This window comes from Mustela erminea, chromosome 10, assembly GCF_009829155.1.
Source record: "Mustela erminea isolate mMusErm1 chromosome 10, mMusErm1.Pri, whole genome shotgun sequence".
In the NCBI taxonomy this organism is placed as follows: domain Eukaryota; kingdom Metazoa; phylum Chordata; class Mammalia; order Carnivora; family Mustelidae; genus Mustela; species Mustela erminea.
The window spans coordinates 6,290,046-6,306,252 of NC_045623.1; the positions used below are offsets into that span (position 1 = coordinate 6,290,046).

Sequence of the window (16,207 nt, forward strand, 5' to 3'; positions counted from 1 at the left end):
TCTCCACTGCTGATTCTAAGGCTCCCCAAACCTATGAACCACTCTCTAATATTTTTAGATTGGGGATTTCTTATAAAATGGCAGAGAAGGCAAAACTCCTTTTAAGTGTAGACTTCAACAGTAGTCTATGACCTTCTTAGGGACAGTGTGTCTTTCCTACTCTTACATGCTCAGCCTAGAGACTGGTGCAGAAATCAGAAACAGAGCAGGTGAGGAAAACCTTTTATTTCTTTGTACACATTTTACTTTCATAGCCACCCAAAGGACTGTGTTTCATTTCTTCTAACAGACCCTGTCCGCCAGTTATGTTGTCCTCAACAAATTACTACAGTAACATATATAAATATCTATCATACATTTATACACACGTACACACCTTCTAAAGCACTGTCAGGACACAGACTAGGCTTTCCCACAACTGGGGTTTCTCAGGTGCCATTTAAAAATGATCACTGGTTTGTCTTACAGGACTTTCAATGGGCTTGGGCTGGCCCTGAGCCCAAGTTTCCTAGAGAGGAGTTAGGGTGATGAAAGGGAGCAGCATATTCAGATTGAGGTGGCCATACTTTGAAGATCATAAAGGAAGGGGACTAGGAGGTGCTAGGCTAAGCAGGAGATGGCACATGGGAAGCCACCGCTTTCACCAGGAGCATTCGAAGCACTCAGGAGCCTCGGTGTAGACAGACGCCCAGCTGAACGGCGGCTGGGCTAAGCCAGGCCCAGGGAAGCGTGGATCTGGAACTTGTACTGGCTGCGCCCCACTGGCCCTCAGGGCACTGCTGTCACTCGTGGGCTTTGGAACAGGCTGAGGAGCTCTTATGTGGGGATCAGGGGTCCCATCTGTAGGAAGCAGGGTGCTATGTCCCCTGAGCTGACTGTCTGAGGGTAGGCGTTGGAGCGTGGACGGGCTGTGGCCAGTTCCCAGGCCAGTGAGGTGTGCAGAAGCAGTGTCAGGAGCTCCTCTACAGACCAGTGCTGGGCTGAGCAGCCCCTGGCGGGTGGTGTTCCTCAGCCACAGGAGAGGCTGTCTGCCCTTCATCCTCCTCCACTGGGAAGAGGATGGGACCCTCTGGCAGGTGTGGAGGACTGGGCTCCAGGTCTCCTCAGCAGATGGGATTTGCACCAAAGGGGGGCAGCCCAGTCGTCCTGCTGTTTGAAGGACCTCCAGTGGCTCCTTTTCCTCCATGGCTCCTGGAAGGCAAGGGTCATAAGACTGGGGTGCATGGCAGCACCCTTACATACTTCACTTGGAGACAGAAATACAACAAGGTGAGAACTTGGTATCAGGTTCTGCTGGTGGCTCCCTGAGCTGCAGTGAGCACTGGTGGGGGCTGAGCCAGGAGCTCAGCAAGAGCCTGTCAGAAGGATGAGCCCAGGGGAGGGGGTGTAGACCTGAGGAGCCCCTGGTGCCACCAGGTGAGAGGGAAGCTTCCCCACCACCATAGGCAGGTGACAGCCCCACTCAGAGCCGCTGCACATGAGATGATCAGATCCCACACTCCCTCTTCATGGGCCAGTCCACTCCCCAGTTCACTTGGAGCAAAATGATGGCTTCTGTGACTTCCCGGGAACCGAAGCGCTTAGTATGAAACATGCCCATGAAGAAATAGCCTGTTGTAGGAAGGAGAGGACATGACGCAGGGAAGTCCCCTGCTCAGTTCATGTCCCATGTACTTAATGTGGAGAGGGAGAGGCCCCATCAGCAGGGAGCTCCAACAGCCCCTAGTGCCACCTCTTACAGATGGATGGGCCAAGGCCACAGGGCCAGCTAGTGACAAGCCTGGGATTGGAACGCAGGCCTCAGGCCCTTCCCATTGGTCTCTGCGAAGTGTGGAGGAAACTTCCAAACATGGGGAAGCCAGTGGGTGTGTGGGGCTGTTGGATTACCTTTGCTGGGACAGGAATAAGGCTTTACAGAGGCCATCTTGTATGTGTTCTTCTAAAGAGGCTCAGGAAAGAAAGGAATCATCAGAGAAGAACAAAACAGAATTAGAAAAAAAAGGGGGGGGGGTGAAGTCATGGCCCAACCCATTTTCACGCCATGGGATCAATATTCTCTCAGGCTACATAAGGAACATTCCTAGGAAAAGGTCCAATTGCTTATGGCAGAACTTTAATGTCCAGTGAAGGGTTTAGTTTTTTTTCCTATTCTTTTTAAAGGAATCTCCATGGCTAACGTGGAGCCCAACATAGGGCTTGAAGCCACAACCAGGAGATCAAGACCTGAGCCAGGATCAAGTCAGATGCTCAACTGCCTGAGCCACCCAGGTTCCCCTAAAGGTTTAGTTTCTAATTTACAAGCCATTTGGTACACTTAAGCTTACTTGCTAGGGATCAGGTTAGTATTTCAAGTAAATGTACAGAATACCTGCCATATACATAAAATGTTTCCCTTCAAGTTTCATTTTTATTTATTATCAAATTTTCTTTTAGGTCAAGAAGACCCAACGGTTTTCTTTGAAAAAAGAAAGACCAAGACTGAATGGCTATTCTCTTCCAATAGAGTGTGCAACAGAATCAACCGATTTGATCGCATCTCCAGTTTATTTTTTTATGAAGTGAAAAGGGCTACAGGAAACACTAGAGCTGGCCCCAGAGACCCTTTCCTAGAAGCTAATTCAGAGGCATACTCCTCATGTCCTCTGGTCTTGGGAATCAACTCACTTACTTTCCTCGGACTCCTGACTTGGCCTAGAGGAGGGAAGAAGTGCGGTGAGGAGAGAAGAGGGTCACGATGTCACCGGGAGATGAGATGGCAGGGAAGGGACTGGGTTGGGAGAGGTGATGGGGTGCGAAGCTAGAAGGACATTTAGTGCGGACCTGAGTCCTAGGAATGGACTGAAATCTCCTGAAAGGTCAGAGTGGGTCGAGGATCATCTGCAGACTCTGGAGACAGGTGGGCATGGATTTGGGCTGGGTTCTGTGGCTCTGGCAGGTGCAGTGGTGTCCTTACCTCCAAATTAGTCCTTGCCTTCTTCAAAACGTCATGTGTCCTGGTCACTAAAACAACAAAACAGCCCAATAGGTAGAAGTGACCATCTGGGGCCATACTTGCCTAGTGTGTTCCAAAGGGTGTCTTTCTGGCAGCTCAGATCAGGGTCTCCTGCTGCCCCCATGCACCCCTCCCTCCGCATCCCCAATTACTCATGGCACAGGAGGTTTGGGGACATCACACACTGGTCTGCAGCCCTCCTCCCCACCCCACCCAGTCTGTCTGGTCCTGGTCCATCGGCAGCACAAGTGGGGAGCCTGGAAGTCCTCCCACCCCTACCTTTCCTCTCTCATCCCCTGGCTCAGGGGCACCCACACTGATTGAAGATGAACTGCTCCATGCTCTCCTTCTGCTGGTTGGCGGTCTTCAGACGCTCCACTGTGCTCGGAAGGACACTCTCCTGTTTGGACAGTCTGGTTCTCAGTTCCAGAAGTTCCCTTTTCAGGGACTGTCCCTGGGGGAGGGAAATAGGCTCTCTGTCACAGGTCAGAAGGCCTCAAGCACCCCACGCTTTGTGGCTCTTGAAAATCAAAAGCAGGATTCTACAATCCTCTCAATGATGTTTGGACTGGAGTCCCTCCAGGAGAGCCCCTAGAAGGCTCCAGCTGAGGCCAGCTTAGACTGAGGGTGTTAGGTCAGCACACTGAGACCCAGGCGCAGATGGAAACAGGCCTCCACTCCTGTGGCTGTAGGGGCCCTGATCCCCGGGCAGTGCCAGAACTCCCAGCGGTGGACCAAGAGCGCTCATTCAGTGCTGACATCGGTTCTAGTACCAGGGCCTCATGGATAAGACTTGCTAGCTGGGCGTGTTTTGCCTGGGGAGACAGTGTGCAATTCTGTAAATCTTTGGCGCAAATTCAAGATGGCAGAACACCCTCTGCCTCAGAACCGGCTTAGTTGGGGCCCATAAGGTTTTAGTGCTTTAATCTGGCCTCAGGCTCCTAGGCAGGGCTGGTAGGGGGAGACGGAGAAAATCTGCTGTCCACACTCCCCCTGACCAGAGTCCAGGCCTTATATCTGAGAGCACCTGGTGGTGGGGCGGCTGACTCTGGGGATAAGAAAAGCTGTGTGTGGGATGCAGTGGGTGGCTCTAGGAAGCTGCTTATCTCTTGGTAACATTCTGTGGGGATGGCCCGGGGAAAGGAAATGTCAACATTTTCACAGGTCCCTACATTTTTCGGCTGAGCTAAGTTCAGAAAGTGAAAGAACCCAAACACTCCTGGTTGCCGGGGTTCTCACGTGTCTGCCCTCTTCCTATTCTGTCCTTCCCTCTTTGCTGGCGGTGGGAGGAGAAGGGATGTCGTAGGACCTGCCCTGCCAGCCGCCACCATGGATGACAGGTCTTCCCTTGGGGACCCTCCCCTAAGGCCCCCCTGTCTCAACTCAACTGTCCAGATCCTCACCTTTAGGACTTGGGAACTGAGGAGGCAGAATGGCATTTGGGGCAGAAGCGATGAAGGAGGCTGCCACTCACTGTGCTGTCAGACAGGACAGGGCTGGGAGAGCTGGGCAGGGCCGCTCGCCAGAACATGGTGAGGAGGGAGGCCGATTCATCCAGCGTGTGCTGCAGGGCCTGGGCACTGCTCCCAAGTTCATGGATGTCTTTGCTGCCCGGCACCTGGGAGAAAGTAGAGATTGCCCTGGGCACCAGACTGAGAGATCATTCCCTTCCCCCTGCTCCAGCTCCCTCAGCACAGGGCTCAGGTTCCCCTCATGAGGGAAGCACAGGCATTGGCCTGCTTGAACGTGTGAATCCATTTTTAAACCTGGAAGCCCTGGATCTCCATTTCAGCAGTGACCCCCAACTTGTAAGAATCACTAGATTCTGACTTCTCTCATACTCTCTGTAAGCTGCTAGTCCTGCTTTGTGCTCTTGGCTCTAAGGTCCCTGATTTTTGCTTTGGCACCCCATGTGTATCTCTAAATCATACCTCTGCTTCAACTGGGCTGAACCATTTGTAGCTCCAAGGACTGTGATGCCATTCCCTTTACCTGGAATGCTATCCTCCACCAGCCAGAGAAGCCGTGTATCTTGCCAGTGGTTCCTCTAGGACCCTGTGACTTTCCTTGCCTGGACCAAGGACCCCTTCTGTGTTTGCACCATCCCAACTCAGAGCATGGCTTCCGACACTGAGCCCAGATCCTCTGTTGTCCTTATTTACTTGGATATGTGGCCTTCTCTCTGGAGTGGAGGCTCTTGCAGACAGGGCTGTCCCCACACATCCATGCACTGGCTCAGCAAATCCCCTACAGATGAGGATGACAATTCTCTTCTGACTCTTCTGTGTTTATGAGAGGAAACCTCAGTCAGGGCAGTGTATAGTGAAAACAGGAGATGGAGAAGAAAAGCCCAGCTGGGTGTAAGCAGAAGATGTAGACTCAGCTATGGGAGATATGCAGTGGGAGAAGGAGCTAAGATCAGAAGGAGAAAGGGCACAAGGAAAAGGAGAACTTAAGACCTAGTATGTGATTACCTATGTGCCCTGAGTTTCAAGGCCAGGGAAGGTGCAGGCTGATCTCACAAGAGCTGCTATCTTTTTTTTTTTTTCCTCCATGTGGCACATTTTATTTATTTATTTTTTTCATCTGTTTTTATTTATTTATTTAAAAAAAATTTTTAAAATTTATTTTCAGGAGCTGCTATCTTTTTGACCAGCAGTTTGTTCTCCCCTACCTGCTGTCTTAGGGCACTGTAGTCATCAATGTGGCCAAAGACATGCCAGCCATGCTTATTGGCAAAGGAGCCATCAGTAGCTTCATCCTCCAGCTTGGGAGGTTTCTTCATCACTGGAGAAGCATCCAAATCCAGCTCTGAAAAACAAAACCCCAACAACATAGAATCCACAGTGATGAGCATATCCTCAGTCCACTTCATTCTAAAATAGACATCAAGGAGTAAAGAGGCCAGGAATAGGAAAGGCACTCTGGGAAAAGTACAGCAAGGTGTGAAGTCCATAGATTTCTGGGTTCTATGTTTTTATGATCTTTCTTACATCATCTTATAATGATCAAATTGCCAGGAGGAAAAATTTTATCCTTATGAAATATCCAGGACAAATATTATTTTAATAAAAAATTTTAAATTTCCAGTTAAGAAGACAGACAAACTAAGGGTTCTGGAAGGGAGGGAGGTGAGGGGTTGGGAGGGCCTGGTGGTGGGTATTAAGGAAGGCATGTATTGCACGGAGCACTGAGTGTGGTGCATAAATAATGAATCTTGGAACACTGAAAAAATAAAATAATAAAATAAAATAAAAATAAAAATAAATAAATTTTAAAATAAACCCATTTAAAAAAAGAAGACACAAAGAAATTAAGCTAGACACAGAGAGCATTTTCAAGGATGGAGAGATCACCGTGCAGTGAAGCACAACAGAGCAATAGGAAAACCACAGAAGGAAGAATAATGGCAAAACAGATGGCCACAGAAGGTGCAATGAGTAGGGCTAAAGACTTTGGGACCCAAGGAGAAAAATCTCTACATTCAGGTAATGTACCCATTAGTAACCACAGGCTACTTGTATTGGTAATTTTCCATCATCAATCCCTGAATCCTTCCATTTCCATATTTACCATTCGTCCTCTTGAAAATGGTGGTCTCTGAGCCAGGAGCAGCAGCAGAAAGGCAGGGAATGTGAATGCTGGGGAGTTCATGCCAACCTTTCGGATTGGAGGGAAGCAATGGAATCTAGGGCATAAAGACAACAACTATTTTCAGGAACCCTGAACCAAACCCAAGCACAGCCTAGTTGTCACCAGCAGAGACCTAAGGCAGCGTGGTTGGTCCCCATTACACCCCAACTGTGATGGTAAGCAACAGCAAACAAATCCCTTAGTTTGGAACAAGAACATGTCCCTTTAATGGAAGTGAGCTCCATGAGAAGCGACTTCTGGTTTGAAAGATTATTAGGAGCATTTTTCTAGCCTGCATTTTGAATATAATTATGTGTGCAATTTTTAGTACACTGCCTTGTAACTAAACCTATGATGCAGAGAACAAAGGCAAAAGGAAATATACATAAAGTTAAATTTCCTTATAACCTACAGTCCACTGATACACATTTGAGGCAGGCAGAATAAGACATTACAGGAACCCCAACTGTCTTAATCTTAAAGACCTACTAAAGGGAAAAACAGTCTTAGCTTGACAAAAGCCAGGCCTCCAGGATCCCATGAGTCTTCTTTAGCATATTAAAGTCCTTTTGGAAACTTTCCTTCACCTGTACCTCCCCCAATTCTAAAGTATATAATCAACGGCTCCTCCCAAACCCAGTGCCACTCTTTCTGCCCACTGGTCCTGTCCCCATGCTATCGTAAAACACCTTTTTGCATGAAAAGGTCTCAAGAATTTTTTCTTGAGCTCTGAGTCCCAATATTTCCACATCAGATATGTATAGTATATGTGTCAAAAATACTGAATCAAAGTATGAATGGACTTGTGGGCAATTAAACTAGCATTCCAATCACCATTCTGATGAGTTAGTGATAGGAAAAATGTGGCAGGATGAGAAGAGTAGAGACAGAAGGCATGGAAGGTTAGAGATGCCCTCCTGGAGACCAGGCAGCAATCCTACAGTGGAAGAATTGGAAAATATCAGAGAAGGCAGAAAATCCTGCTCAGGATGTGGCCTAGAACCAGCTCTCCAGCTCAGGCCACTGTGGGTAAGGAGCAGGCACAGTGTCCGAGTCACTGGGGCTGAGTCCTGCCTGGGGTCATGGGGATGCAGTAACAGAGGAAATCTGGCCAGGAGGGCAGAGTGGGGAGTTATAACTGAACACTACAACCATCACAGTTCCCCAGGGGGAGCCAGGCATTCACCTATTGTGGCCGAGCAGTTACTATGGGACATAGTCCATGTGACACTTTCTCATCTAATGGCCACACCACAGGATCTTGGAAGTGTCACCTTCATTTGACAAGTCAGTGCCTAATTGGTGAAAATTTAGCAGGACTGGGCGGGGGGGAAAGCTAAGGATTAACATGCCCCAGGAAGAGCAGGCAGGAACGTGTCTGAAAGCTCATCTTTAGAGAATCCTGAGCAGAAATGGCTCCTACTGAAATAAAATTGAAAATAGGGTCCTGGGGGTGAGAGAAGATGGCTAATTAAAAAAAAGAAAAGAATAAGTTGAAATGAGTGTGTCAAGATGGAGGGCAACAGTACTAACATTCAGACTGAAGCTGGGCGAAGGGGGCTGGATGAAGGACATTGAGAAGAGAGGGAGAGAGCAGGCAAGGCAGTATCTGGAAGGGCAGACGCGGGGCGGGGAGGGGATGACAGCCACTGGGAATAAGGGGAGCTATCATCCCCCTGCTTTCCACAGCCAGCATTGCCTGCGGGACGGGAATGGTTTCCACTCAGCTGAGCTCCCCTCCAATCAGGGAATGGGAATCTGGAAGGCAAGCGATACCGAGACAGAGGCTGGTGAGGAGGAAGGCCAGCAGCTGGAAATAAAAACATCCAGTTCGAATCCTGGGTCGGGTCTTAGCTGGTTAATGTCTCAATCCCAAAGTTTTCCCACATTGAAATATGAAAGTAAAACCTCCCTTACCTCAGATGAAACAGTTTGGAAAATTGTTTGAAAACTCGTGGTAAATTTTAAAGCACTCCACAAGTACAAGGAATAGATATTAACTCACAAGCTATTAACTGTTGAGCGATCCTTACCATGTCAGGCACTTGTAAATTATTGCACTGAAGGCTTAATTACCATATAACATACATATGATTGTCCATAAGATACATATGATTATTGTCCTCACCCTGAAGATGAGGAAAGTAAGGCTTCAGTACCTGGGGACTTCAAACACCTTGCCCAAGGCAAGCAACCTGTACCCGCAAACTCAGAATCTGGGGCCTGAGCCAGCTGGGACCCTCATTCCCACACTCTCACCCAAGGTTGTAGATTGAAACAACTCTGATTTCACCTGGACCCTAAGGAGTGTGGAAGAGGGAAGATCCCTTCCACCACAGACATCCTGGCCACTGCCCCACTGGCATGGTCCCCCTGACCTTCCTACCTTGGAGGAGCGGTTGCTTGTTTCCAGGGTCCTCCTGGTGGGTGGAGGAGGGGCTGAGGCTGGCTTTGCTCCCCCTGCCATCCAACTGCTGATCCAGCTGCAATCTCAGACAGCTGTTCACCTGGATGCTTTCTTTGCTCTAGCTGCCCTCGCAAAGCTCGGATCTCTGCCACCAGGTGGCACAGTCCAGTGCTCAAAGGGGCCTGGAGACAGGCATCCCAGGTGGGAGCTGAAAGAAGAGAGAGAGAAGGGGTCTGGTGGCTCAGATCCAAGCTTTTCTAAGCATTTGTCACAAAACTCCTCTGGGGCATTCCTTTCTACTCAGGACCCTGTCCTCTTAGGGCCCCAGGAGGCCACGCATTTGGTATGGAGCTGCCTCCTTTTCCTGCGTGGGTCTCAGCATTCACTGAGCGAGATACTGCACACCAGAACTGCCTTGAGACTCACGTGACCCACCTGCATCTGGAGAGCCTTACATGAGCATAACCTGGACTTTGCTCAACTTTTCTCTGGCCCCCTAGGCAGACAGAGTTGGATTCTTATCTACCTACTTTTAAGGATGTCTTGGCTGGATCTTGCACATGTCACCAACCTCTGGGCTTTTACATGAGAGAACCACTTTGTTCTTACTGGGAGCCCCAGACCTGGCTGAGGCAGAACTCTGTAGCTTTCCAGAGCTCTACAACTCCCAGGGTAAGGACCTCTTCAGAATCCTAAGCAAGGGCAGGGAGCTCACTGGGGAGGGGAGAGGGAGAACACATACCTTTCAGCCCTTTCTTGGAATTGCCATAAAGCGCCTCGTAGATCTGTAGCTCCGACTGGAGGGACTGCAAGAGCTGCTGTTTCTCCTCACACTGCTGCTGCAGGAGGGCAAGCTTGGGCTGCAGCCTGCACGGGGGAGGCAAGGGCCCACTGAGCGCCTGGCGCTCCCCTGCCACCTGCTGTCAGCCAGCCTTCGCATCATGGGGCTTTAGCCCTAGATGTCAACCCAGGGGTCGTGAAGACCATTACTTTTACTTTATGGATGTGGAAACAGAGGCTCTGAGAGGTGAAGTAACTTCGCTTTATGTCATGCCATTAGCTACGTTAGTTGGGAGCAGACATGCAAGCTCTGCATTTTCCTGCCCCTATAGTGCTCTATTCTCAGTGATAGGCAGTCATAGGGTTTGTGTCAGGGATGCCCATGATGACTGGTGGGGATGCTTCCTACATTACAGTGAGACTAATATCCTTAAACTAATAGGAAGGATGAGAACATTTTTTTTTTTCTCCAGGATCTGATACGCTGAACCCCCCCCCCTTTTTTTAAAGATTGATCTGAGAGAGACAGAGATCACTTGCCTGAAAGCAGTAGGAGGAGCAGAAGAGGAGGGAGAGGAGGAGGGAAAGAATCCCAAACAGACTCCAAGCTGAGCGCCAAACCCAGCGCAGGGCTCATTCTCATGACCCCGAGATCATAAATTGAGCCAAAATCAACAGCCGGACACTTAACCAACAGAACACCCAGGCGCCCCTGATATGCTGAGCCTTCTAAAATAGGGTTTTACTCTCCCAACTTTGGAGTGAAAAGGCATTCTCAGAGAAGTCCTTCCTCCTGCTCAAATTCATCCATAAATCAGGAATAGCAGAGGGGAACTGAGCACCCCAAAAGGCTCCAATACCTGTCTTGCCAATATCCCATTAAATCTGAAAACAGGGCCCCTTTCCTTCTTATTGGGCTCTCCCTTACCTGGAGTCTTTCTCCTGGAGGGACAGGCGTTCCTCCTGGAAATGCAAGATCTCCTGTTGCTTCTCCTTCAAGTCTTCCAGAAGCTGCTGCCGTTCCCCCTTTTGGCGCTCCAGCTCCATCTCCAGCTCTTGAAGCCGGGATCGAGAGGACAGCAGCGCCTCCCTCAGGCGTTCCGTCTCCTGGGAGTGCTCTGGGGAGCAGAACACAGGACGACTTACACTGTGGGGGCAGAGGCTGGCAGGACAAGGAGCCCAAGCTCCTCCATCCTGACGCGCAGAACTAAGGCAACGGGAATGCAAGCTGATGCCACATCTGCTTAGAGAAGCAGAGGGTGTCAGCTCACTACATCCACACACCCTGGGGAATGTGGAGCCTCCATCTTTGCAATGCCCTTGATCTTCTGCTTTCATAAGGTCTACCCTGCTATTAGAGAAAACGCTGCGGTTTCTTTCTTTCCTCCTTTCCTTCCTTCCTTCTTTCCTTCATTCCTTCTTCTGTTCCTTTCTCCCTCCCTTTTGAGAATTTATTTATTTAAGAGAGAGAGATAGAGCAGGAGCAGCAGGGAGGAAACAGAGGGAGAGGGAGACACAGACTCCTCTCCCTGCTGAGCAGGGGACTCCATCCCAGGACCCTGGGATCATGATCTTAGCCAAAGGCAGGCGCTTAACCAACTGAGCCACCCAGGTGCCCCAAAAGCTGTGGCTTCTTCCCCCCCCCCAAATTCTATTTATTTATTTGACAGAGATCACAAGTAGGCAGAGAGGCAGGCAGAGAGAAAGGGGGAAGCAGGCTCCCCACTGAGTAAAGAGCCTGATGTGGGGCTCGATCCCAGGACCCTGGGGTCATGACCTGAGGCCAAGGCAGAGGTCCTAACCCACTGAGCCACCCAGGAGCCCCAAATGCTGTGGTTTCTAATGCTCACTATTTTCTAAGTTCACACACCCTCTCTGTGATAATCTGTTCTTTAATTTTGCTAAAGAGCAACATCAAGACTTCTTGTCTACAGTTTTTAGAATATATTATATTCGTCAATTTGCAAATGGGGACATCTGTCCTTTTCTGGTCTTGTGGAATCTCAATTACCTGCATGATTTCCCAGAGACTAAGGACAGGGACTCTGAGAACCAGGCTGCAGGAGCTGTCAGTCTACCAGGGGGAAGTCCCTGGGCCTGGCTGACCGTGCTTGTTCACATCTTAGTGACTTCTCCCCACTGAGGTCTGTGCTAGCCTGTCCCGGCATGCAACGGTGGTTTAGCAGTTGTGTCTTCTCTCTTCTCTGTGACATCTCATTACTTCCCCATCAGTGACCTCTCCCCTCACATCTTCCTGCTCTGAAGAAACAGATTCAGAAACATCACTTGCTATCTCTTCCCGTTCCACAACATTCTAAGCTTGATCCTTTAGGAAAGTATTAGTCTTTCATGACTATTCAATAAATATTTGTAGATAAATATAATTTTTATTGACCATATATTGATTTGATCAGGTCAATTGACACTAAGGTCAGCTGTCCCCCAAGTCACAGAGTAAGTGATGCCCCATCTCCCTTAGATGCCCATTGAATAGTATTGGGAATGCTCTGGAGGACATCTGGCTGGTGCTTCCAGACACAGAGTCCTGAGGATTACTGAGAAGAGAGGGGCCTGGACTGGATGAATGAGGGGAAGCAGTGAGGAGACGGGGATGGCAGCTCAGTACCGGGAGAGACACATGATGCTGCAGTAAAGTCTGGACAGGGAGAACAGACACCTAACTGGTATCCAGTTCATAACTAATGACTGAGTATCTGAGTATCTGTGGGTTGCACAGAGGTGGTGGGTTTCCTAGAGCTATCTTTGTCCCGAGCACCTGGGAGTGTGAGGGCCCACATTTGGGACCTCTCAGGAAGTAGCCCCTTCTAGACTGAGAACCACATGGAACCTTGGGTTGGTGGATCTGGTTAGCTGTTATCTCCACCTTCTTCTCTTGGCTTCAAAAGGTGATTGGTGTGGCCAGGAGGAAAGGGACCAGGAAGGAGCGCAGTGTGTGGCTTTTACCACCCACCTCTAGAAACATGACTCAGCTGAGCCTGAAGGCTTCGGTTTTCTTCCTTAAGGACTCTCTTCTCATTGTAGAGCTGAGGTGTGGTTTCCAGGCTGCAGCTATAGAAACTGGAGGTAGATCCTGTCCCAGAAAGTGTAAGCAGACATGTTACACATTAGGGTAACAGATGCTTTCCAGAAACTACCCATTCTGTCCCTCCAAAAATACTGTCCCAACCCAGCAGGAGTGCCTGGACCCCAAGCCTGGCGGGCCAAGTGCCTGGTTTCTGTGCGGACCCCACCACGTGCCCTAGCTGCAGCTGCTCCAGAGGCTCTTGTCCCCGCAGGAGCCCCCTTGGGGCTGGGGGCAGGACAAGGGCATGTAGAAGGATTGGCCTCCAAGGGACCCCAGCCCGAGAGGAGAGTGTTGGGAGAACGGCCGCCTTGGTGAGTGGTTGCGGGAGGGCACCCGCTGAGTGGGCTCCACCACGTGCCAATCCCATGACAAGGGGGAGAGGTCAGCAGGCACATATATGAGCAGACTAAGGACGGGCTGGGAAGTCAGATGTCCTGCAGACATGCCTTGTTAGTTCTGCCAGGAGGAAAGTTCTCTCTTAGCTCTAAGTGAGGATAAGAGCACCTGCCCACCCCCCCTCCCCCATGCCTTGCCAGACTGTTTGGAAGGAGCAAGTAGAGGAAAGTCGAGCACATGCTTTGGAAAGCGTGAAGCCCAGTCTCCAGAGGCTCCCCAGTCGTGGCAGCGTGGGCAGCTCTGGGCCTCTCCTACCGCTCCCATGGGTTGCACAGCTGAGCCAGTGTTCAAGCTGCTCCCACAGCCAGTCATTGATGCAGATGGACTCCAGGCGCTGGTACAGGTTCCCGATCTCTCCAAGATGTTCCTCGAGCAGGTCAGCCCCTGCAGCCATCCCATCAGGACCGGGGAGAGGTGCAAGATGAGGAATCCTGGTCACCAGGGGGGCCCAGGTGGAAGTGGGGCACGGCTAGTGGCTCCTCAGCAGGATCCCTAAACATCCCCACCTTTCCACCAACTGCATTTTCTCACAAGGGCACTCAGGAGCACAGCAACTTTGCTTAAAGAGGAAACAGGCTGTCAAACCCAGGACAGACCGCGTGAAGCATGCCCCAGGGGCCTCCTCCTACATGCAGTTAAGTGTGAGGAAGTTTCAAGACTATTTATTTGAGACACACACACACACACACACAGTCAATGAGAAGGTGGGGGGCACAAGGAGAGGGAGAAGCAGACTTTCCACTGGGCAGGGAGCCTTCGATGCGGGGCTCGATCCCAGGACCCTGAGATCATGACCTGAGCTGAAGGCAGACACTTAACCAGCTGAGCCACCCAGGTGCCCCAAAATATGAGGGAGTTTTAAATGTAAGTGTACGGTGACCAGTGTAACCAGTGAGGGTGAGGGAGTTCCACATGGTTTAGAAAAATAACTGAAGTGTCGGGAAATGTGTGGTGAGCTGAGTGTGACTTTCTCTCCTGAGTGTGTTAGGGAAGACTTCACTCTAGCCTGATATCATTCTTATGGTTACTTGATGAAATATTCTTTAATGAGGCATCAAGCCCTTCCTCCAGCCTCAGAGAGGAGGCATAATGTAGAAGTACATGGATATAAACTTCTCCTGTGTGGTTAAGGACATGAACGTGAGAGCACAAGGTGTGTCCCTGACTCTCCTAGTTCCCCAAATAGCACTGAGGCCCTGGGCAGGGAGGCTGAAGTGGGGCACTTAGGAAGGTCCAGCACAGATAGGACCCTTAAATTTTACCCCCACTCTGTGAGCCAGGGACTAGAGAAATGAAAAATGCCCCTGTCCAGCTAGAAGACTCTAAATGAGATTTCATTTCGCAGACCTACCTGTTTGGCTTTATGTTTTTTACCTGGGGGTTTGGAGTTAAGCTGACACACAGAGGATCCTGAGGACAGGTCGCCTGATACACTCCCTTTCTTTTTCTTTTTTTTTTTTAATTTATTTTTTAGTTTATTTTCGGCATAACAGTGTTCATTATTTTTTCAGCACACCCAGTGCTCCATGCAATCTGTGCCCTCGATAATACCCACCACCTGGTACCCCGACCTCCCACCCCCCCGCCCCTTCAAACCCCTCAGATTGTTTTTTAGAGTCCGTAGTCTCTCATAGTTCACCTCCCCTTCCAATTTCCCCCAACTCCCTTCTCCTCTCTAACTCCCCATGTCCTCCATGCTATTTGTTAGGCTCCACAAATAAGTGAAACCATATGAAGTGAAACCATATGAAGAGATTATGCTGAGTGAAATCAGTCAAGCAGAGAGAGTCAATTATCATATGGATAAACTCCCTTTCTGAGGCCTCACCACATCCCACTGGCTGCCGCTGCCCAGATAGCCGGGCTCCAGGATTCTGCCCAGTTCTGGGCCGCCCCTCAGTGGAGTGGGGCTGGGCGGGGTTGAGATAGTGAGAAGAGCTGGCTTCTAAATGGTTGCTTGGCAGTGCAGATGGGGAAGCAGGATGCACGGTGCTGACACCTGGGCAGAAAGAAACCAGAGTGAGGAAGAGAGGATTGGAAGGGAAGGACCAGCAAGGAAGTGTGGGATTGCTAAAAGTGGACACCAAAGGGGACATGTGCGATGTCAGAAATGCCAGTCCATTGTGGAATACCAGTTAGATGAAGACCATAACCTAGAAGCCATAACTTTCACCTCATGTGTTTGCTGGCATGAGACACCAAGAGGCGGAGAATGGACAAAGTATGTGGAAGTCACCAGTGTACACAAAGGAAAAGTCCAGAGGCTGCACTCCTGGCTTCTACTAAAATTCCTCACGATACAGTCCAGGAAAGTTCTGGAAGGAGAACTCAGTCCCAAAGTTGGAGGATATAGCACATTCTTATTCATAGATGTGCTCAATGCTAGCATCCATGGAGTGATGTGGGGCCTTTCATTTAACATAGACTGATGCTCTCATAGATCTTAGGAAATCATGGGCTTTCCCCTGAGCCAAATCATCTCTGCTTCTATGTGAAAAGAAGTCTAGGCTGTGGGAGAGACAGAGAGAGGTGGGCAGGTCTGTAGTTTAGGATATTCCTATTCAGAGACTGCTTTCCTTCAGGGATTATCAGCATGGGCAGCATAGTAAGCAGGTAACTTGACCTAAGCAAAGAGGAAGAGGTCATCATTCCCACCAACCAAGCCAAACTCCTCAGAGGGGATAATGCAATTGGCTACTTGTCAATTTTTATCTCCATTTGTAACTGGTTCTCAAATTTATCTCACACTACAGTCACCTCGGAAAATGTAAACAAGCATATACTGATGCCTGGACCTCCCAGAGATTTTGCCTTAACTTGGGATACAGCTTGGGCACTGGGTGTTTTAAAACCATCCCAGGTGATTCTAATGGCAGCAAAATTTGAGAAGTACCCATCATGGGTCTCTCCTTCC

General features: G+C 49.7%; 1 pseudogene; it reads right to left on the reverse strand.

Moving 5' to 3' along the window:
• Positions 1 to 566: 566 nt before the first annotated feature.
• LOC116567389 overlaps positions 567 to 16,207 on the reverse strand; it is a 60,383-nt pseudogene continuing 44,742 nt past the window's right edge.